We start from the raw sequence: 23,933 nt of genomic DNA on the forward strand, positions 1-23,933 counted from the left end.
ATATATATATATATATATATATATATATATATATATATATATATATATATATATATATATATATATATATATATATATATATATATATATATATATATATATATATATATATATAACGCATCTTAAGTGTACAATTGACGTACCTAATCTTAAGCACACAAACAAAAGACCTTAAAAACACAAAACATACACCTTAAACACACAAACAAAACACTTTAAGAACACAAACCACGCACCTAGAACTTTAAAATGGCGCATCTTTAAGTATTATAACGGACGCAACTTATGTACATAAATCATGCATTTTAAGAAGGAAAATCACGCACCTTAAGAAGGAAAGCCACACATCTTAATAAGGAAAACTACGCACCTTAAGTTTGCCAATACGGAAAATGACCAAATCGCCACCGTATTTTTTTTTAATCATTGTTAATCCTGAGCGCACCATCCGAATTTGAGCCGTATTATATATATATATATATATATATATATATATATATATATATATATATATATATGTATGTATTAAATTTTTTCCTTTTTATTGTAATTACAAATTAATTAAAGTCTAAACGAATTGACTTCGGTATCTTCGACTCCAGACATCTCACTGTCTTTCACCATGGACCCACACGGTCACACTTCAAATTCTTATAACTAATTTTTCCATAATAAAAATATAAATAAACAAATTTATATGTATATATATATTCCCTCCCTGGATCCTCGTTTTAATATCTATTTCTGTCCTCAACCCTCATTCCCTTCCTCTGTTCTCTCTGCTTTCTCGACAGCATTCATTCCTTGTCACCGATAAAAATGGAGACCGCCGGAGGAAACAACAAAACGAAAACGAGGTTTCCTCCGACGCGAGGGCAAGTCAAGGGCAAGATACTAAAGGCTGTCGGGACATATTTAAAACTCGCAGGGGAAGTAATGAGGAGTCTAAGGGGTCTGTTTCTGTTGCCGGAGCAGAGAATCTGAGTACATAGAGAGATAGAAACTCCGACAATGTCTGCCAGACAGGTTGATAACAATTATATAAGCAAAAAAATAAAATAAAATAAAAGGTTTTTATTATTCTAGGAATATTGGTAAGGGTACTCATAATGTTTTGTTTTGCTTATACTTTATATTTGTTGCTAATTCTCGTCGGTTAATTTTTGTTCCGAAATGTATTTTACTACTACAAAGTACACTATATGTTGCCCACTATGTGTTCCTTAATTTTTGTCTACATCTTTAACGCTCTTTATTTTTGTAAAATTACCATCCAACTACATTGAAGAATAATTGTATTGGGTCTTAAGTATGGACATATAACGTCTACTAAGATTAAATGAATTGAGTGTGTGCTTAACTGTTTAAGTGTGAGGTGTTTGATTCGGAATACTTAATTCAAAATTAGAGAATGAATGTAAATTAGCAATGGAAAAAAGAAAAAACATTATCACGCTTGCAACTTTTTTCTCTCTCTCCCATCTTCGTATACTCCCAAGATGATAAGCTCCCCTTCGATTTGGCGCTGCCGGCTGACGCTTTGATGGAGCGCTGAGCCGACAGTGCCATTATTCGTCTTCCATTCTTCGGCCTATTTAGAGTTACGTGTCAGATTTCAAATCATTTTTTTGATCGTTTGAACCTTAAGAGTCTCTCTAGATCTGACAAGTTTTATGCCCTCTTTTTACATTTATTTTGCTTTTGCTTCCGGCTTTCTCTACATTATCCCTTTGTTTGTTTGACAAGTTTGTTTCCTCTCGTCTCTCTCCGGCGAGTTTGTTTCTTCTCGTTTCTTTGGTGAGTTCTTCTCATAAGCATGGAATGATAAAAATGGTCATACCAAAGTCAGTCTTAGCTACGTTTGACCAGATCATTAGTGACATTAAAGAAGTGTCAAATTTTTCCAACAACTTCAGCTTCAAATTTGTGAATCTGAATCAAGTTTTATGTAGTATTGCTAGGAAATTTGTTTTTATGTCTGATTGTAAGAAATGTTTTACCATTCCATCCATTTGTATTGTAAACGTTTCGACTTATGATTTAATGAATTAGCCTCTTTATTTATTAAAAAAAAATAGCAATGAAAGTGACATTATGCATTTAGTTTGAGACTGAATTATACTTTTATAGTTTACTTGGTTCATGATTAGCCAAATGTACTATATTTGATGGAAATGTTTGATTCTAACTATTAATTGCTCGTTTAGTACAATAATTGTGTGTTTGTAAAAGACAAGAACATGCTTATTGTGATAAAATACAAAATATTTATACTTAATTTCTCTAATGATACTAAGGAAACAATTGAGTGGATGGACGCTCTGTAACGACTAACTAGCCAAAATCTAAACTCATGCAGTCATGCCTCATATCCTTTACATCGGAGCTCTGACCGTGTCAACCTTGGAATCAACCTTTGACCCATTTTCGGTTTACACAATATATACATATATATAGAGAAAAAAGTTCAAATGAGAACATCTGTTAACATGTGAACATGTGTATCACTGTGCACCATTGATCTTGCTCGATCTGATAGTTTATAATGATTTTGAGCTGATAAATATACATCACTGCACTACTATACCACTCCTCATATCTACGTCGTCCAATCTCACATCTCAATGATGCATAGAAGTTCACAGGTTCACACGCAAGCAGTACTTTTCACCTGAACCAAACCCCCCCTCTCTCTCTCTCTCTCTATCTATATATATATATATATATATATATATATATATATATATATATATATATATATATATATATATATATATATATATATATATATATATATATAATGACCGACTCGGTCAAGTTAACTCGCCTAACTCGATCGAATTGGACAAATTAACTCGGTTAAGTTCACCGACAATTCAATTGAGTCGGTCGAGTTGAGCGCTTAGACAGTTATTTAGGAGATAATTCACCTCTGTATAGAGGCACCTACCGCCTACTTCCATTTTTGTAACATTGAATACACAAAAAGAGATTCATATTGAACTTCAATTTACAATAGAACTCGATTTTTGTTTCGGGTGGCCTTGGCCTTGCTCACCTGAATCTCGCTTCTCCTCGAATTTGTCTTCTTAAGGTGGACCCATTGTCTGATCCCCATTAATATTCATTCTAAAAATGCATGGGAATTAAGATTGTTTTTGAGAGGGATCAAAGGAGTGATTTCACTTTTGAGAAGAAATCAAAATTTTCCTTATTGTTGTCCCCACACGGTTAGTGAATTTGGGTGAGACATTTTCCAAAGAGTTTATTATCTAAATGGTCTTTTGACTATTGTGAAATACTAATTTTGTTCTCGATAATTTTTCTTGTTCAATTAAGTTCTCAGACTTTGAAAAATTTAACCATTTTGGTCCTCCGTTTATCTTACTGTTTGATATTCGTTAAATCGGGACCAAATTGGTAATTTCATTATAGTCAAGGGACCCTTTCAGTCAAAAATTAATTACCGAAGTGGTCCCTTGACTATAGCAAAATCACCAATTTGATCTCGATTTAACAGTACAGTTGTTTAACACCAAAATAAACGGAAAACTAAAATGGTTAAATTTTTCAAAGTCTAAGGACTTAATTGGGCAAGAAAAATTATAGAGTACCAAATTGATAATTTCGCAACAGTCGATGAACCATTTCGATAATAAACTCTTTCCCGAAATATTCTGCCCACTCGATTTGGTGTTTTTAGTTTGAAGTCTAGGACACTCCGTTCGTACAAGTTTCTTTTGAGGATGACAAAGGCACAAATAATGCACTTTTTTTTTTCGAGTACTGAATGTTCATTATAGAATATTTAGTACATAAATAATGTACCTTTAATATATTTAAAAATGAACATTTAAATTGGGACACCGGATGCCACTAGACCACAAGGTCTTTGCCATGCATTTTAAATTAACAATTACTAAGATCGGTTTCTCATTGACAAATCTTGTTTATATACATGAGGATAGGAATAAGAGTAATGAATGGACTAGAAGTATAATTAACATGTATATTTTAGGGGAGTGTGGGATTAAGGTGGAACACTTTGACATATACTATATTTTTAATATATTAAAGGTACAATTTTTATAATGTGCATTATTTGAATACTGAATGTTCATTATAGAATATTCAGTGCACAAATAATGTACCTTTAATATATTAAAAATGAACATTTATTTATGGTTTATATTACGTTGTGGACCATGATCCATAGTATAATTTAGTCCGGGGGGAGGGGGTGGATCAAATTTTTCTGTGGACCATGATCCATGTAGTCATATGGACTATGATATGAGATTTATTTTAGTTTCATTTTTTTTTTCACACACTAGTTTTATTATAGTAATGTTAAAGTATCATTTTAATTACACTTCATGTATTTGCTATATGATTTTATTTTATACATATAATATGTTTATTATAGTAATACTAAAGCATCATTTTAATTCTACTACAAGTTCATTTGACAATATACATATCTCTAAAAGCTTTGCGCACTATTCAATTTCATTTTATACACAATAAATTCATTATAATAACACTAAAATATCATTTAAATTCTACTACATGTTCATTTAAAAATATACATATTTATAACATAAAATCATGATCTACATAATTATGTGGATTCGGGTCCACCTTATTGACCGATTTTCTACATAAATCCCATTAGCCCATTAGGTGACAAAAAGACTTTTTGTTTCTTTCCTACTTTTTCCACTTGGCGAAAAGAAATTGGTTCCCACTTCCACTTTCGTCTTCTTCACTTTCTTCTACTGCTTGTATTTTTCAGTTTTTTTTTTTTTTGGAAACGTATTTTTCAGTTAAATCTTCACAAGTGTTAATTAGGTAATACTTCGACGAAATTCACGAACTTATGCCTTGAAATTATAAAAAGATTTTTTGTAACTATAAAAAGAGAAACAATATAGGCCCATATATGTCAGAAAAACACGTCTAGGTCATTGAGGTAATCTGGGCAGGGCGTGTCTAGCTAGCTGTCTCAGAATTGCAGGAAGTGTAACAGTAATGATTTGGGGTCTTGTCTCGATCACTTTCGTAGTTACGTTATTTGTGATTTTGAGTCGTCAGAGAATCCAAAACCGTGTCTGTGAGACGGTGTTTGTGTTCGTCAGATCAGAGACAGACAGTTGGAAGACGAAAACTCGTGTAAAGTAAAACATCTCACATATTTTTAGTGAGATAAAGATGAAGGTAAAAATTTGTGTGAGACCGTCTCACCATGAGACGTGTCAGGTCGGGTTGGGTCAAGATGCAAATGTAACACTTATATATAACTAATCTAAACTATGCTGGGGAAATATAAAGAGAAGGGGAGAATAATCTAAAATTAGGGTTCAGAACTCTCTAAGGGAACCTCTTTAATTGTAGAGAATAGGTAGAATATATATGAGATAGATGGGTCTTGGCCCATTAGGCAACTTCCAATTTTTTTCCAATTTGTATTCTTGTTTCCTTTCTTCCTTGTAATTCCCTTTTCTTCCAGAACTTGTCCAAAATGTTCCAATATTCTTCCTTTGTTGTTCCTTGTAGATAATTCAACACTTGGACAATATAACACACAAACAATTCCCAATTTCACTAGGATAAGGGAAATACAACTAAAATAAGGGGTGAATTATTGTACAAAATAGTAGATATCAGTCCCTACCATTAAGAAGAGAAAAAGAGCTCCAGGATAGAAGACGGATAGATGGAAGATCTTTGTTTCCTAGGGTTTCCATCAAATTTTCCCATGTTGTACCTTAAGAACTTCTTGAATTTCTTTAAAAGAAATGACATATCTTCTTCTGAATCATCTTTTCTTGAGCTAGAAGTCTTTCTAGATGTTTTTTATGTTGAAAGAGTTTTATTTCCCACTGAAGCCATGATAGGCCTTTCATTTGCGTCTTCTTTCTTGTCCAGTCTCACCATGTCATATTCATGGTCTTTCAGATCTCAGAAAAATGATTTTGTGTTAATGGTGGATAACTTCTTGCTACTCTTTATGGTTGTTACCTTTGATAACCATTCTTTGTGTAGAGCTCTTAATATTTTGGAGTTAATCTCCCGTTGTGTATAATATTTTTGTAAAACAGAAAGCTCATCCAAAATGTTAGTAAAATGGATTTCCATTTGGTCAATGGATTCACCCAGAAACATCTCAAATGAATCAAACTTTTGAACAACAATATTGAGGTTATTCACCCTGATTTGTTCATTGCCAATGGAGAGTTCAATGAGTTTGTCCCCTAGTTGTATTGTCGTTGTTGTATGATCTTTGATCTTCCCAAAGATGACCTTATCGAGTGTCCTCATAATCTCATTCTTTGCATCGTTGTCTAACTTTGAGAGAATGTGGTAATCCTTCATCCATTTGTCATAGGGCTTTGGAACCCTAGCTAATTGGTATAGGAGATGGTGTCTCATCCTCACTTTGATCGTCTTCTTCACATTTCTTCTTGTGATCTTATGTTGGCTAACCTAGGTGGTGTGATGTTAATTTTCTCAATCTTTACTAGGTCATTTTCCACCACATCCAACATCCTTGAGTATATTGTTGATAAATGTATCTGGAGTCTTGTCCTCCATTTCCTCAAAATCTTCCTATGAATAATTTGGAATAAGATCCATACTTTTGTGCATTTTAAGAAAATTCTTAGCTACAAAGCGAAGTTTTGAAAATGAGAAATTAGGATATTCTCAAGTTCACCAAAAACGATTGATCTTTTAGAACAACCGCTCTAATACCACTTGTTGGTTCTAGGCAAGCAAAAAGTCAAGAAAGGGAAGGAGAGGGGGGCTGAATAGACATTCTAACACTTTTTAAAATCTCTTCAAAATGACTCAAAGTGAGCTAGGGTTTTAAAATCAAAGCTTGGAAATATATTTCCTGATAGCGGAAGTTTTTTAGCTTACCTAAAAGAGATGTAGCTAAATTTTGAGTTTTGATTGTGTTTGCGTGCGTATAAGTATGGGGTTAGTTGGCAGTCAAAATAATATTTCACTTTTCTCCTTATCTCCAAGGAGGTTCCACTAAGTATTATTACAAATACAAAGTGATAAAAGTCTTAGCTTCTTCAAGATAGTCATCGAGAAAAGTGTCACACATGAAGTCTTCTTATCCTTCACTATCTTATCAGAGTCATCCAAGGGTCGTCCACCAAGTCGTCTTGCAAGGTTGATCACATAACTTCCAGTAGAAGATGGTTGTAAGTTGATCATGCTTGAACTTTTTTCGTTCTGATCCCCTTAGCTTCCTTCCGACTTGACTCCTTCTAGATATCTTCTTCTGAAGCATTTCCTTCTAGATGCTTCCTTCCGAGACTACTTCCATCTAGCCAGCTAGATTGCGAAGCGTATATAAAATTACAATTATTTTAGTAGAGTCTAAAATACTTATACAGTTCTCTTTATATCATCAAAATCTATTACAAATAATTATCTAACACATATAATTAAGTATTACATAGTACAATATTTACAGTAGAATTACACTTTGTAAACATCATAATTTCAATTATAAGTATTACAATATTTATTATTAGTTACAACCATTTTAATCTAAATAGTATCACAACTTCACATATAAATATTATAATATTTATTATAAGTAACAGTTTATATTGTTTTTTATTTAATAATATTTTAATATTATGCATGAATTTTCGCACATCACATATACAAAATGCTAGTAATATATATAAATATAAATAAACAATTTAACCATCAACTTAGACTCTTAGTCACTGTTGTAAAAATAGGCCTAGGCGGTGCTAGGCGCCCCAAGGCCGTTTCGCTTTCACTGTTAGGCGGCAAAAAGTTGGTCGGCCACCTAGTCGGCTAGCTAGGCGGCAAAATCGTCCTAGTCGGCCGAGTCGCCCGATTTTGACTGGTCGTTGGAGTCTAGACTGCTACTGTAAGTTTTAAACTTTAAACCTTTAATTTCTTTCATTCGTTAATTAAATTTATTCATTGATTCTATAATCTAATTTATTAATTAATAATTGTTCATTTATTTGATTTATTTCATACTCCATTAATTAATAATCATTATTACCATATCTTTCTACACACTAGTAGTTTGAGTATTTCATATTTTTGTATCTTTAGTTTTTTAATATTGCTATGATGTGTCATTTGATTGAATGTTGAAAACTGCAAGTCTATCATTGTTTTTTTTTTTTTGTGCTCCCCTAGCGCAGCCTAGGCGTTAAGTGCTACCCGAACACCCGACTAGCGCCTATCGCCTACTGCAACCATGCTCTTAGTTGAGACGAAATATATTTCAATTTGATTTATGTGTCCCTTGAAACTTATCAAAACTCATGCATAAGGTCATTGCATTGGTGTTTCCATTTTGAACAATAAATTAAAAATAAAATAAACATTTCTCTAATCAAGTTAATTGAGAATTATGAAGTGGTGTGACTTTAATCACATATTTTATTGTATTGTAAATTTAATTTGTGATGTGAAAATTTTCCAATTAAATGCGTTTCAACATGTCCCTTCTGAAGTATCCATGTTCTTACGACTATTGTCCTAATGTCCTACACGTTACCTTGATTAAACAACAAATGAACCCTACCTACTTCATTTGAATTTATTCATATTTGTCGTAGAAAAAATAAAATAACCAGAGTATATATTGACCCAGAAAAAAATCGAGGCTACAACTATTTCTTCTCGTTCACTTTAAAACCCCCAACAACATTAGGGATGTGTTTGGTTCGCACACGAAAATCAGAATCGGATTGAGAATCAAATACTTGGTAATGGAATGAGTTTTGGTGAAAGTATTTGCATGTTTGGTAGTAGGGTGGAGTTGGAATAATTAACAATATTGATGTTTGTGTGTGTGTGTGTGTGTGTATAACGGCAATAAAAGTTTTAAAAATACAAAAAAATAAAAAATAAAATGAAAATAAAAAATAAAAAAGAATCCATTGGTCATAATATAATGACATCCAAAGCACCAATATGAAAAAAAAAAATCAAAACACAAATCTAAAAGTAGCAATCCAAACTTAAAAATTATATTACCAATAAGATGGAATGATATCTTTTTAATTAGGGAAGAACGGGTAATGAAATCTCATGGTTGTGTTTTGAAAAGTTGTCAACCAAATACTAGCTATGATTTTGATTCTTATTCCTAGCTAGTGTGTAAATCCATGAACCAAACGCACCTTAGAATATATAGCATAAATAATATTTATTAAATGTTGTGTGGTGGCTTAATGGGCTGATTCCAACATCCTATCATTATTGAAGCATGGCGACGACTACTACACAAGTATAAAGAAATAAAATTGCACTTTCGCTATTAGGTATAACTATTTGTGTAGTGGTAAGCGCTTGATCCTGACAATTGATATCAGAACAAGTTACGAAGTGATGTATGTGCAGTTGAGGCTAGTAAGTATTGGGAGGGAATTATTTGTAAAGAAATAAAGTTACACTCTCTACTAATTATTTGACGTAATGATAATCATTTAATCTTCTCAGCGAGTACATATTTTTTTTCTAGGGTCATATAGATGCCTATGTTAAGTGGTACACCTATTTGTCAAAAGTTGCGGCTAATAGGCATATTCTTTGTACAGTGATTAGATCTTAATTAAGAACCAAATCCTAAGATTCATGAATGTTGTCTAGTTTTGAAGTGTTAAGATGTTTTTATTGAGACACCATTATGTTAATGGCCCCCATTAGCTTGACAATGTCTTTCCTAATTAACCAAGCAAATGGGACAACTTAGTCGATAAGGTAGGCCTGCTGCCAAGCCTGCCATGTTTCACATGTTTTAAACCTTATTTTTAGTAAAGTTTTTAATTAAGAAAAAGACAGATCTAGCTAGCTAAGACTTTACCACAAATGAATTGTCAAAATGTATTTTAAAATTAATAGACATGCATTTTCATGATAGAATCAAGCCATTGTTTGATTTCGTTGAAAATATGATATCTCACAACAAGATAAACAATATTGAATTAAATCCATGACTTGTAAGAGTGGAATAATATGTGGGTTATATATCAAGCAATGCGTATTGGAAAATATATATTTGTCAGTATGCATATAGTGAATATTGTCTCGTTCATATGTCATGATTTCATTAGAGGTAGGAAATAAAAACAAAAAGTTGGGTTTTTATTTTTGTTTAAACCAATAGGATACGATAGGATACACACCACATTATATGCATATAATGATAATTGAAAGTAGAAAATTAACTGAATAAAAGAAAATTGAATATTTGCTTCCTTGACAATAATATGATTAAATAGTTGCATTGAATTATAGTAAAATCATATTTCGTGATATTCATTCACCGGTAATCAGTTATTCATTGTTTCAAAAGATAAAATACAATATGAGTTAGTGGGTGATGTCATCAGCCGGCAACCTGTAGTGCCCCAATCATAATAAATATCGGACCATAACCTAAAAAGATCAGACAAAATTATACTCAGGATGGTTCAATGACGTAAGCCCGCACTACCGAGATGACGTACATTTCGTGACGTCATGTCTCTCCCTGATTGAATCATGAAATTTACATATTCCTCCTTAAGTATTCGCATCATTATATAGTAATACCCAGTAACAATACAGTATCCAACTCTTTCTGGAAACTATAGTAGATCATACAATAATCCAGTCAAACATTCTCAAGATTCTTTTCACGTCCGTCTCGTTGCTTTATAGGCCACTTGCTCATGTTTGACTGCATATAAAAGATTAACGTAGAATGGGGTTTATGATAACAAAAGTTGGAACCCCACAAATATGATGTTTGACTGCATAGGAAATGATTAACGTAGAATGGCAGTGATGAGATGATAAGAAATGTTGGAAGCCCACTACTTGCCTTGCAAATTTGATGGTCAAAGGAATGGATGATGATTTTTTTATTTTTTTATTTTTGTGTGGTTGATTTTATTGCACTATTGTTTATATTGCATCAGAATTTTTTTAAGGTTATAATAGTATCGATGCCTTTTGTGTCAAGTGTGTGTGTATGATAAGTCTAGTTGTATCAACTATCATGTGAACGTGCTGGCAATACCCAGTAACATTTAAATAGTATGGTATACATGGTTATACGCACTACCAAAAAAAATTCATTGACATAGTAAAAATTTCTTAAGTTTTAGATTTCTAAAAATAAAATAAAACTACACATTGTGAATTCATTACAATTTTTGGAGGAAAAAAAAAGCACTTTTGTTGGAATGTCAATTGTCAAGCAAAGATAGAATATCTTGACCATTGAGAAGCAAAGTTAGACAGGCTTTTTGTTTTGGATAGAGGGAGTGGTCCTTTTCTCTCTCTCTCTTTAATGACTCTTTTATTTTCTTTATTTTTTGTTTTTACCTTTTGGATAACGAGGAAGTTTGTAAATGATTTATACAAATGATTTATACAAAGTAAATTATAACTTTATGTAATAGCGTACAAATCATAAGAGATTTATTGATAGTATACATATTGTTGTCCTTAGAGATCTAATGCAAAACTTGTTAACTGTGCCTCTTTTATTTTTAATCTCTACACTTCATGATACTAGAAGTGTTTAGTGTGGGGTTGGGTCAAAGAACACCAAAATTTTATTCTAAATTATTAAAAATTTTATATGATATTTTTCAGAACCCAATATCTAAAAATATAATACTTTTATTAATTTTATAACCATATCAATCAAAAACCAATTAAATTCATGTCAACATAAACATTCAATTCAACTTTCATAAATATATGGTCTGTTTTACCTCTTTTATGTAATTTACGGGCTATTATGAATGAGTAAAATTTAGTTCATAGACACCCTCAAATAGTGACTGTGAATTTTTTTCTTTACAAAGATACATATATAAGTGTTTGTTCGTATGAGTTGATGCCAATTAACCAGCACTCAGTTAGCTAATTAAATACACACCTAATCTAACCATACTTTGACTAAAACAGGGCACCAAAATCATGGAATTAATCACTCCTAAGTCATTATCATTGGCATTCATCATTTCACTATTTTCCACGATTAAGACGCTTTTTTTATTACAGTCAAAATTACTGTCCATATTCACTCTTAAAAATCTTTTTCACTCCCACACAAGGTAAATTTCTTTACCATACCCTAAAGGAGTGACTGAATGGGTTTTTTTTTTTAATACTACTAACTCTATTAGAATGTAGTATCTGTTCATAACTACTTTCTCAACCTATTGAAGCACAAGAGTCAGTATTGTCTCCACTGAGATTCGAACCCACCACCTCCCGTATAAAGGGAAGGGTTTGATGCCACTGAATTACAAGGTCCTTGGCAAGTGACTGAATGGTTGAAACATGATTCTCATATTTAAACGTTTCGAGTTTGATTCTTATTAACACCTTTTCGATCGACCTCGTCACGCAGGGTCTTCCTAGCATGGTTTGCCTATCTTGTGTAATTTACAGGCTATTACATAGGAATAAAGTTTACCTAGTACACACTTTTAGCGGTGACTGCGAGTTTCTCTTATCACCCAAAATAAAATTATTTTAGCACATCATATGCAAAAAATGCACATCCATTGTCCTCTAGTCCACAAGGAAAATTTTGGATACCCACATGGAAAGGAATGGATTCGAGTTTCAGTAGAAGCGACTCTTTGTGTTTCAGTTATGAACATATACTATAGTAACAGAGCCAGTAGTACTAAAATAATATATATCCATTACAATTATTATTATTATTGAACTTTTAAAGTTCAAAATGTTTCTGTAATTTTAAATACTTTTAAAATTAGTTCATCAATAAGATCGACCCCACTCCAAAAAAAATCTTGATTCGAGACAAATTTATTTTTCGAATGATTTGAATTATTAATTAATTAGTGACAAAAGTATCACAAAAATTAAAGCACGATCAATTGAAAGTTGATATGAAAAAAGCATTCTAAAAGTTGGTGTGCTTTCATTAGCTCTTGGTCCACTACTCATATCAAAAATGAAAGTGTTTTCAAAGAAGCAAAAGTCCCAAAATATTTTAATTTTGAACTGTGTAGGATCTTTACTCTATACTACCGCTTTAATTTATCCAAGTTACAATTCAAATTTTAAATTGTTACTTAAACTAAAAACCCTAATGCTGCCTCCCTTTTCTCTCTAAATCCAAACACCTTTCTCTGCTGCTCAACTTCGGCTTCCACCGCCGGCCTCCGGCCGGAGCTCTAATAGAGCTTTGAGCCGGCGGTTTTGGTCACCTTCTACGTTTGCTCTCGCTCTTCTTCCGCCCCGACCACCATCGCAGCTCTGTCCGCCTCCAACCACCGCCACAGATCTTCTTCTTCAGTTTTCTCTCCCTTTGAATAAAATAATAGTAGGTAAGTATTGGATTTTTGTTGGTAGTCTTGAACTCCCAACCTTACTTTGACTTTACCCACTTTTTATTTTCTCTATTATTGTGTTTTCCTCTCGTTACTTTCACGAGCATTTTTCCTCTTTTTCCTCTTTTTCCTCTCGTTACTTTGACGAGCGTTTCATTTCCATTAGCATAAATCGTTTAGTTTGGTTTCGACAAGTGTTAATTTTATCTTGGGCGAGCAAAAAAGAATGATGACGAAGACCCAGATCTTTGATGAAGCTTTAAGTTCCCTTATGGAACATAGCTTCCTAGTTATGAAACAGTCTGCGATTTAAGTTTTCTATAACATAGTTAGAAAAGTTGTTTCTATGTCTGACTGTAAGGAATGGTTTACCATTTCATTGATCATTGATGTAAACGTTTTATGTTATGAATTAATGGAATAGCTACTTTTACCTTAAAAAAAAAATTTATCCAAGTTACAATTAAGCACCATCCAAAAGAGTTTCTTAGCTTGTTACGTCATTACTATATCTACACGAGTTTGACTTTTTAAATTTTGTTGTGTCTATTAATATTACGAGAAAATCTGTCGTTACTACTCAAATATGCACTATAAGTAAAGCCCATGATCCTAACTAACAAAGGACTACAAGAACATGAACTAGTCTAAGTTACCTGACCCATAGCGAGTCGGTACAAACCAACAAAATAAATAAACATATTGTGATTATCAAGCTAACTAATCGCTGGACCTGAATTATCTAAGTGTAGATATACCCCATAGTAGAAAGCCAGTCCATCCTTATCAACACTTGTAAATATAGCATCCACTAGTTGTTCAACTATATATTATTGAAGGATGGTTTAGTGTAAATACGATTTAGTTTAGGGGTCAAAAGAGAAAATTCAGAAGAAATTCTATACGGATTTCGATGAATCTCCACGCTTTTTAAATGGGGATTTGGGTTTAGTCCCAATCCCAGACTCAAAAGACTGAGAGAGGAAGAAATCAAGAAATCATCAATGAGTACTCAACCCCATCCCCGCCAGCAGCAAACCACAATTCTTCCACCCCAAAGAGGAAAGATCATTAGACAAATCCTCAGCGACTTGGTCGGCACCGGAAACTCTGCCGCCGGGCAAGCAGGGGAAACTCCAGGTCGTAATATCAACGGCGGCGGCGGCGGCGGCGGAAGCCGTCGCGGTGGAGGAGGCGCCACCGGCGGCGGAGCTACCTCTACTGCGCCACATTAGCCGCCGTCGCCGGCGCCGGTCCTTCTTGACCCGATTTAAGGTTTCGTGTCGCCGGAAGTTTGGGGCTTAGCTTCCACTTTATCTTGTTTTAGCTTTTAGCTTTTAGCTTCTTGCTGAATGCTGAGCGTCCAGTGTTGTATCAGTAAATTTATGTGGCAATAAAAATTTTCCCGTTATTAAATTATTTTTACCTAGCTGGCTAAATCAATAATACTCCGTAAAATATTTCACTCATTACACAAGTGTTATATTAGAAAAAGAAAATAAAAATTACTTCTTTTTTTTTAATCAAACGGAGTGAAACACCTAAAAAAACATATCGCCTAATTCCTGATAAACTCATAAAATTATCCGGTAGAACCTTCGAAGAGTAGGGCGGTGGGGAGGTTAGGGCGAGTTCCAATATTAGGTTTTATTATGCCTAGTACTAGTTATTGTCCATATATACAGAGTGCAACTTGTCATGTGGTCGTTGCCCATAAATTTTCTTGTTCGAAAATCTTTATAACACCGAGAATTCTGTCATGTGGTCCTTGCCCATAAATTTTTTTATTCGAAAATCTTTATAACATCGAGAATAATTAAAATGTGCAACTACACTTATATTTTATGAAAGCACTGCAAAATTATATTCAAATTTTAAATTTTTTGCGTTCTATATTATACTGAATGAAGTATTCTGTCCCAATTAAAATGTTTCACCGAATCTCAGCATTTATTATTTTATTTATACTATGTTTAACACGTTTCGTAAAACATATACTCTGTAATATTTTTATAGAATTAATTAAAATCTTATATATTAGAATAACATGAAATGGTACGTTTTTCTCAAAAAATAAATAAAGTAAAGACAAATATATAATTATATTTGATGTACTTGATCCTTGATTCCTTGACCTTATCTCCAACTGTAATCACTTGACAGTCAATTAATCGAGTGGCTATCCACATACATTGAATCAAAGACAAAAAAAAACCAGAGAGACATTGAAATCCGTGAAATTTACCATGAATGCCAGCATCTCAAAGTTACCAAACAAGATCAAAAGTGGGATTGTCGCACAGCTATTTGACTATTTCAATTCATACGGTAAAATTTTCATCAAAATTCATATTACATTTAACGTAATAATACAACTATTTTTTATTGATTGGTTACCAGAGTAACTTTATTCTCGTTAAAACAATTCATTTATTAGTCAAATAATTGTGAACGATTTTTGGTCCTTATAATTTAATCACACTTTTCTTCTCTTAAAAAGTTAAATCTCCACAAAAGCCACACCCTCCGACACAATCCCCGAGTTAACGGATGTCTAACAACAAAACAAACAGAAGATCAAATTGCTTAAACTTTTTAAAAGTTGAGAGACTTAATTGGTCAAAAAATAATCAATGACCAAATGGATAATTTCGCTATAATCAAGAGGTCATTTCAGTAATTAACTCTATAATATATACAACAAAAACTCTCTTTCTTTGGGAACCATCAAAATAACGAAAATTGAACTCACAAAAGATAATAAACTTGACTATTGTGTAATAATCAGTAAACCACACAAGAAAGTATTTTGTCTTCTCCGGAATGAAGAAGAGGTGTTCTTTCTTTGCTTATTTTAAATATGAGTTAATTTCATTTTTGGTCCTAGATTTATAGGTGGCATTCCACTTTTAGTCCTTTTTTTTTTCAAAACATCCACTTTTAGTCCTAGTATTATTGTGGCATGACCATTTTAGTCATCCGTCAAGAAAATCATTAAAATGCCATTAAATATAATGACATTTTGATCTTTTTTTTTATACAAAGTAGGTTGACCCGCTATATTTTTTATGTTTATTTTTTGAAACAAAATCAAAATTGAAGATTGAAATGCTCTTGTATTTGACGAAATTTAAACTGTTTTGTTGATGGAGGACCAAAAATGGTCATGCCACAATAATACTAGGATCAAAAGTGGATGTTTTGAAAAAAAAAGGACTAAAAGTGGAATGACACATAAATCTAGGACCAAAAATGAAATTAACTCTTTTAAATATCTTATTTTACATGTTTAGAATTTCTAACTTTCTACTGTATAATTAAGGAAATTTTGTTATGTGCTTTTAGATATCTAACTATGCATTTTTAGTTGTTATCCCTTACACTTTTATACTTATCACTGTGCACTTTTAACATTTGTTTGTACATTTTTTATAAGTTCGAACTTCAAATTTAAGGACCTTTACCATTTTTGCAGTAAAGATTGATGGAGGAATATTATATTGTACACTTTTTAGCATTTGTAATATTCACTTATACAATTCAAACTGTGTACATGTAAATATTATTACATATATTGTGAATCTTAAACATTAAAACTATGCACATTTTGAGTTTCTGTTGTTTACTACTTTTAAATATCAAATTATAAATTTTTAATTTAGTTCTTATACTACATACATCTTTAAAAAATTGCAATCCCAACTCAAGTGTAGTGCCTATGAAAGGGAATGAAATAGCAGTCTTTTGTGAAGTTGTTTGAACATGCATTGACAAGTACACAAATTGAAAAAAAAAAAAAAATCACTCCATCATTGTCATCTCCATAGGAAACCATTTGTAGTAAAATTTAAAAAAAAAAAATTAAAAAAAAAAACAAAACTTAACAAGTATGATATGTAAAAATAACATGTTGGTTACACTTAATTAAAATAACCCAACTACTGTGTGCCTTTTCTTCAGGTTTAACCTCCTTCTCTAATGAAAAATAGCACAACAACTTGTATAAGAAAAAGGCTCAGGATAATGTAAGGTCTGGATTGGATCTCTTGTATGCACATGAAGATTAAGATCTTACTAATGAGCTGATTACGCGACTCGCGATTTACCTTCACAGTAGTTCTAAGGGAGGAGTCTTGTAGGCTTAGGCTTAGTCTGACAAAACTGAGATAACCTAAGTTTTTTTTAAACAAAAAAAAAAAAAAAAAAAAAAAAAACCAACAACTGTATCCATGCAAATTATATAATCGATGATAGTTCACATTGCAATGTCAACCACGATAGATAAATTTTTAAGCAATATATCCAATTACATTGCACAATCTCAAATATTATGTGAACACAGTGGTCCTACGTGGCTATGTGCGACACTTTTCCATGAACATGGAGGTCAGCAAGAGTTGGCCTGGTAAGTGGTAACAGAGACAAAACATTATTTTGTAGATACGTATGAATTTCGTGGATTCCAAAGATTTCATTTGCTTGGGTCCCTATACTATACTTGCTCCCATCCTCTTTCACAACAGATCACAGGATCTTCAGTCTTGACCTCAAGATACTCCATTATCTTGGCAGTAATTATTATAGATTTTGGTGTGAATGCATCTATTTGGAACCCTCTTTTCTTCTTCCCATATAAGATCCTTCCTTAATTCACTTGCAAATCCTTAGCTTGCTACAAAATCTTAATGTTAAAGCTATAGATCCTTAATTGACTTGCAAATCCTTAGCTCCAAGGTACACAAAAATCTTAGTGTTAAATTAAAGATCCTTAATTGACTTGCAAATGCTTAGCTCCAAGATACATGCATGCACCAAAATCTTAGTGTTAAAGATCCTTAATTGACTTGCAAATCCGTCCTTAGCTCCAAGATACACCAAAAATCTTAGTGTTAACTACTCAATCAATATAGTATATTTGGATGGTGCAATAAGTTTCATCTTAACTATAGGTCTAAACTAATAGTTAGATTACATAATATTTTATATTAGGGAAAATGACACTCTTAGTTATCTAATTGTGGGAAAATAGTTAACTCATTCCATAAATTATTAAGGTATTCGCATTTAGTCCCTCAATTATTATCTCGGTGGCAGATATAGCCTCTCGGTGACAATTGAGTATATCTGCTATGGGGGTTTAACGAATGTTATCATTGAGGAATTACATCCAACACCGAGATGATAATTGAAAGACTAAATCTGACGACCTCAATATATAGTTAGGGATTAAGCTGAGTTAACTATCTTACCTTAATTGGGAGGAAGGGGGGGGGGGGGTAAAAGCACCATTTTTTTTCTCTTTATATTATATTATACTCAGCATGTCCCTCATATGTATGAGTTATTCTAAATCTAAATCTTATACCAAATTAAAGAATGTGTCATGCATCAATTAAAAGGGTAAGAGCAATCCCAGGAATAGATTTTTTTTGCTCAATTTTTACCGGCCACATATATAAGTTGAAGAGAGGAAAAAAATTTGTATTATTAACAGACCGCCACACGGGCATCAAACAAAGGTTTTTTTTTTTTTTTTTGGTCATTTCCTCCTGAGCCCTACAAAAAATCATACCTACGGTAAATAGATATAAAACGAAAAAAAAAATCTTTTTTCATTCTCTCCTCTCTGCTCCAATTCATTCACTCTCTCATCTCCTCCATATATGCAAAATAAAATTTCAAACAAACCATACCATTGATAAGGTTACCCTAAACTCATAATTAGACTACACATTTATATTGTATACTTATATTACGTTCAATAAAATAATGTTCGAACTCATAATCAACGGTTTAAACTAGCTAAATCCTTTAAAATATCCGTACAGTAGATAACTAGGATCTATAACGAGCACAAACTTAGGTCCACTATATTATAGATCTTATCCACATGCTAGCTGTTGTTGTGGATAATGAAGAAAAGTATACAAGGTTTATAAATTCCCAGCTGTATTTGTGTACGACTCACCATTTTCTTTCTTCTAGAGAGAGAGAAAGAGAGAGAACAAAGATTCTCTTATTGACCATCCCACAAAACGTAATATGAAAACGTTGAACAATCACGATGAGATCATGCAATCCAACTATGTCTTGTTATGACACGACATCATAATATCATATACCACATTAGAAGACACTTCTATTTCATGCCAATCAAAATAGGTATCATTGGTATTTGGTAAATAATAATTATAATAATAAGGAATTGAATTTATAATGTTGAAATTTGGTCACTACTAACTAGTTTAAACAGACAAGCATGTCATTCTACAGTTCCCTGTCTGGTACGTAATGTAAATTTTCCAGATTTGTTTTTTGGACTAATCATATCATATATTTAAAAGATGGGACCAAAATTTTGATACTTTTGACTATACAATATTACAATGTGATTTTACTGTTTAATTTTTAATAAATGATCATATTGGAAGTAATATTTGAATTTGGTTATTTTTTTTTTTTTTGTGAGTATTACCAACTTTCTCAACTTACTAAAGCACAAAGAGTCAAGACCGCCTGTATTCACTGAGGCTCGAACCCATGACCTTCCATTTGAGAGAGCCATCAGACTACAAGTTCATTGACAGGTTATTTAGACTCACTATGATATAATACAAATAAAGTTTTGTTCACCATTAAATTACATTACAAATTCTCTCCCTATCTCTCTTTTAATATAATATAAGGAAAGAAAGTAAATTAGATAAATAATTTAACCTTAGAGCATCGGTATAAGCAAAAATAAGGGTGTGTTTGGTTTATGAATTTACACATCAGGAATAGAAATCAAAATCATAATTAGTATTTGGTTGACAACTTTTTAAAATACGACTATATATGAGATTTTATTATCCCTTCAATTAAACACTTCATTCACTAATTAAAAACTGATATCATTTCATCTTATTGGTAATTTAATTTTTAAGTTTGAATTTGTAATTTTAGATTTTTGTATTGATTTTTTTTGTTTATATTGGTGCTTTGGATTTCATTATATATATATACATACATACATACATACATATATATATATATATATATATATATATATATATATAGGATTATTTGTATTTCTAATTACTAAGTTTTTTTATATATTTAATTACTAAGTTGACTCTTTATTAACTAGTCTAGAGACAAAATTTGTCGATTAATGGGTAGTCAGTAAAAATAGAAAGCTTACAAATAATGTCATGTAAGGAATTGGAGTAAAACTTAGAGAGTAATGTTGGGGAACATTTTTCCTAAATTAACATCTGAAAAGGAAAAAAATAGTGTTGTTTTATCACCTTTTAAGAACCTATTAATGTACCTTCCGTGTAGGTTTATTATTGGTCTGCAAACAATCTTAAACCTCAACAAGCAAAAACACCTATATGTGCAACAAAAGAATAGGTGGTAAAGGCTCGATCAGGATAGGCTAGCTAGGAAGTGGAGCAAAAAGAAGTGCTTTTAGTCGCACTAAATATACACAAATTTTATTCAAAAAGGAACTTTTATAATGATGACTACTTAATCTTAATGGATGATGTTAGAACTGAGTTATTGAGCATCCCAAAAAAATTACATCAAATAAAGAATATACTTTAGATTCTTTTTTTTTTTTTTTAAGTTTAGACTCAAAATGATTAGAACAATTAACAAACATTCACGAATACTTCTACTAGTATTCTACTTTAGAGGGAAGTCTTGTGTAAAAGGTTTTTGATATTTTATTTTGTATTTTAAAATTTTTAATTTGATATTAATTGATAGGGTACTGTTAAACTCATATAAACAATTTTATGTTGAGGTAATAATTACATGTGGTCATAGATTTGATCTTTACAGACGATGTTAATTGTTATACTATAAATTTAAAATAGAATAATAATATAATAGACTTTAGTTATCTTATTTTCTAAGGGTATAAAAGCTAAGAGAATGTTAAAATTATAGAGTAAATGGTAATTCAACATGGCCTCACTATTCTCAATTGGACTTGTTTGCTTAGAATACAAGAAAGATCATTATTTATACATATAGTATAGTCCTCCGTGCATGATTAACCCCTTTACTTCCATTTNAAAAAAAAAAAAAAAAAAAAAAAAAAAAAAAAAAAAACCCCTAATTCCACTACCTTTGTGATGTCTGCTGCCTGCCCTAGTGACACGTGTCCATTTTGTGGTCCTTTCTTTCTTTTCACACTAGATCAAAACTAATTATACGGAGTGTCAATTATTTTTGTGTGGATCGGAGAATGATCCATATAATTGTATGAAGTATAAATGAAAGATAATTTTTAATATACGTATATTATTTTTGTACTGAAATTATATTATTTGAAAGTATATATTTGAATATTGAAAATATATTATTTTGTATATTATTAAATAATATGCATTTAATATATAAATGATGTACTTTTATAAACATATTAGTCCAGCTAATTTTAGTATAGATTTTTAATATTGATCTTCAAATCTAAAAACACTAATTCAAACTATATAAAATCATAGGTTCAAACCCTCTAGTAGATTAGTGAATGGTAGATAGTTTCGGGCCGAGTTTCTCCCACCTTGTGCCCCAACCCAAAGATGAAGCTTAACCAATGAGAGATTATGGTAAGTTGTCATTCGATCAACACATGAATTCTTTCAATAGGTTCAAACCCTCTAGTAGATTGTCAAAGGGGCAAAGTTTAAAACTCAAGAGATGACAATGAAAGCTTGATTGATTGACACTGTGAGAGAGAGAGTTACAGATAAAGAGGTTACACTGAACTACCTCTACAATAGGCTACATACTAGGAGTCTGACTCTAACAATAATATACTAAGTCTAATATTATTTACATGACTAACAATGGCAGTAGGGGTATGTTTAGTTCACACATGAAATCAGAATCGGAATGGGAATCAAATACTTGATAATGATAATAGGTTTTCGTAAAAATATTTTGCATGTTTGGTAGTATATGGTAGAATTGGAATGATTACTAAGGGTGTGTTTGGTTCATGGGTTTATACACTAGGAATGAGAATCAAAACCATAGTTTTTGGTTGACAACTTTTTAAAACACAACTATGAGATTTGATTACCCTTTAATTATTAACATCATTCACTAATTGAAATGGGTATCATTCCATTTTATTGGTAATATATGGTTTTTAAGTTTGGATTAGTGTTTTCAGATTTTTGTTTTAATTTTTTGTTCATATTGGTGCTTTGGACGTCATTATATTAGGATCAATTATTGCATATTAATTTTTTATTTTTGTATTTTTTAAACATGTATGCCTATTATAGGGTCATACATAACCAAATATCAATATTAGTAATCATTCCAATTCCATGCTACTACCAAACATGCAAAATACTTTCATCAAAAGTCACTACCATTACAAAGTATTTTATTCTAATTCCGATTCCGGTTCCGATTCCATGTGCGAACCAAACACACCCTAATATTGATGTTTGGTTATGTATGACCTTATAATGGAAATAAAGGTTTTAAAAATACAAAAATAAAAAATCAAGACAATTGATCATAATATAATGACATCCAAAGCACTAATATAAACCCAAAAAAAAAAACAAAAACAAAACAAAACAAAAACAAAAACAACAATCTAAAAGCACTAATCCAAACTTAAAAATCAGATTACCAATAAGATGGAATGATACTTATTTTTTATTAGAAAATGAGGTTTTTAATTGGAGAAGTAATCAAATTCCATAGTCGTGTTTTAAAAAATTGTCAACCAAACACTAAGGGTATGTTTGGTTCCAACATTGGAATTGGAATGACAATAGGAATCAAATATTTGGTAATTGTAAGAGTGTTAAGTAGAATGTGTCACTTTGTTTGGTAATAAATAAGAATTGGAATCAAATAATATAAATAACTAAATAATTAATTAAAATAAAAATAAATATTGTCCTTTTTACTTTTTTTTTTCTCGCTTATTTTTTATTCAATTATTCAAAAGTAGATAAGTAAAAGGGTAATGTGTTTTGTAATTAATATAGGATTTAATTTCAATAGTAGAATAAAAAAAATAGGCAAACAAACATAATAATGGGTATCAAAACTCAGAATAGGGTGCAAAAGTTCAAAATCGAACACACCCTAACTATGATTTTGATTCCTATTAAACCAATGAACCAAACACAAAATTAACCTTTCTATGAATATGTTTAATAACGCATGTCTAATCACGCTTAATAAATTCATTATTCATGAATCACTTTCGAAATCGAAGGGGGCAGTGAAGATCTTTGATGTTCTTGATTTTTGTTTGATTAACTTTTAATTTAATTTGTTAATAATGCTGAGCTCCATCCATCCCATTGGGTACGCAACCCACAGAATAATTTTGATCTTCCAATTTCTTTATTGATCAAATTAAAATGTTAAAGTTCATAAAAAAGTCGATCATTTTTTCTTCCTACATGAAAAAATTATTTTTTTTCTTAGGATAATATTACTTTATACTACTAACCGTTGCAATTATATAAGAAACATTTCATCAATAATATATTAAGTTCTAAATTTCTACTAAGAAATTACTATATT

The sequence above is a fragment of the Ipomoea triloba genome, chromosome 14 (assembly GCF_003576645.1).
Source record: "Ipomoea triloba cultivar NCNSP0323 chromosome 14, ASM357664v1".
NCBI classification, from domain to species: domain Eukaryota; kingdom Viridiplantae; phylum Streptophyta; class Magnoliopsida; order Solanales; family Convolvulaceae; genus Ipomoea; species Ipomoea triloba.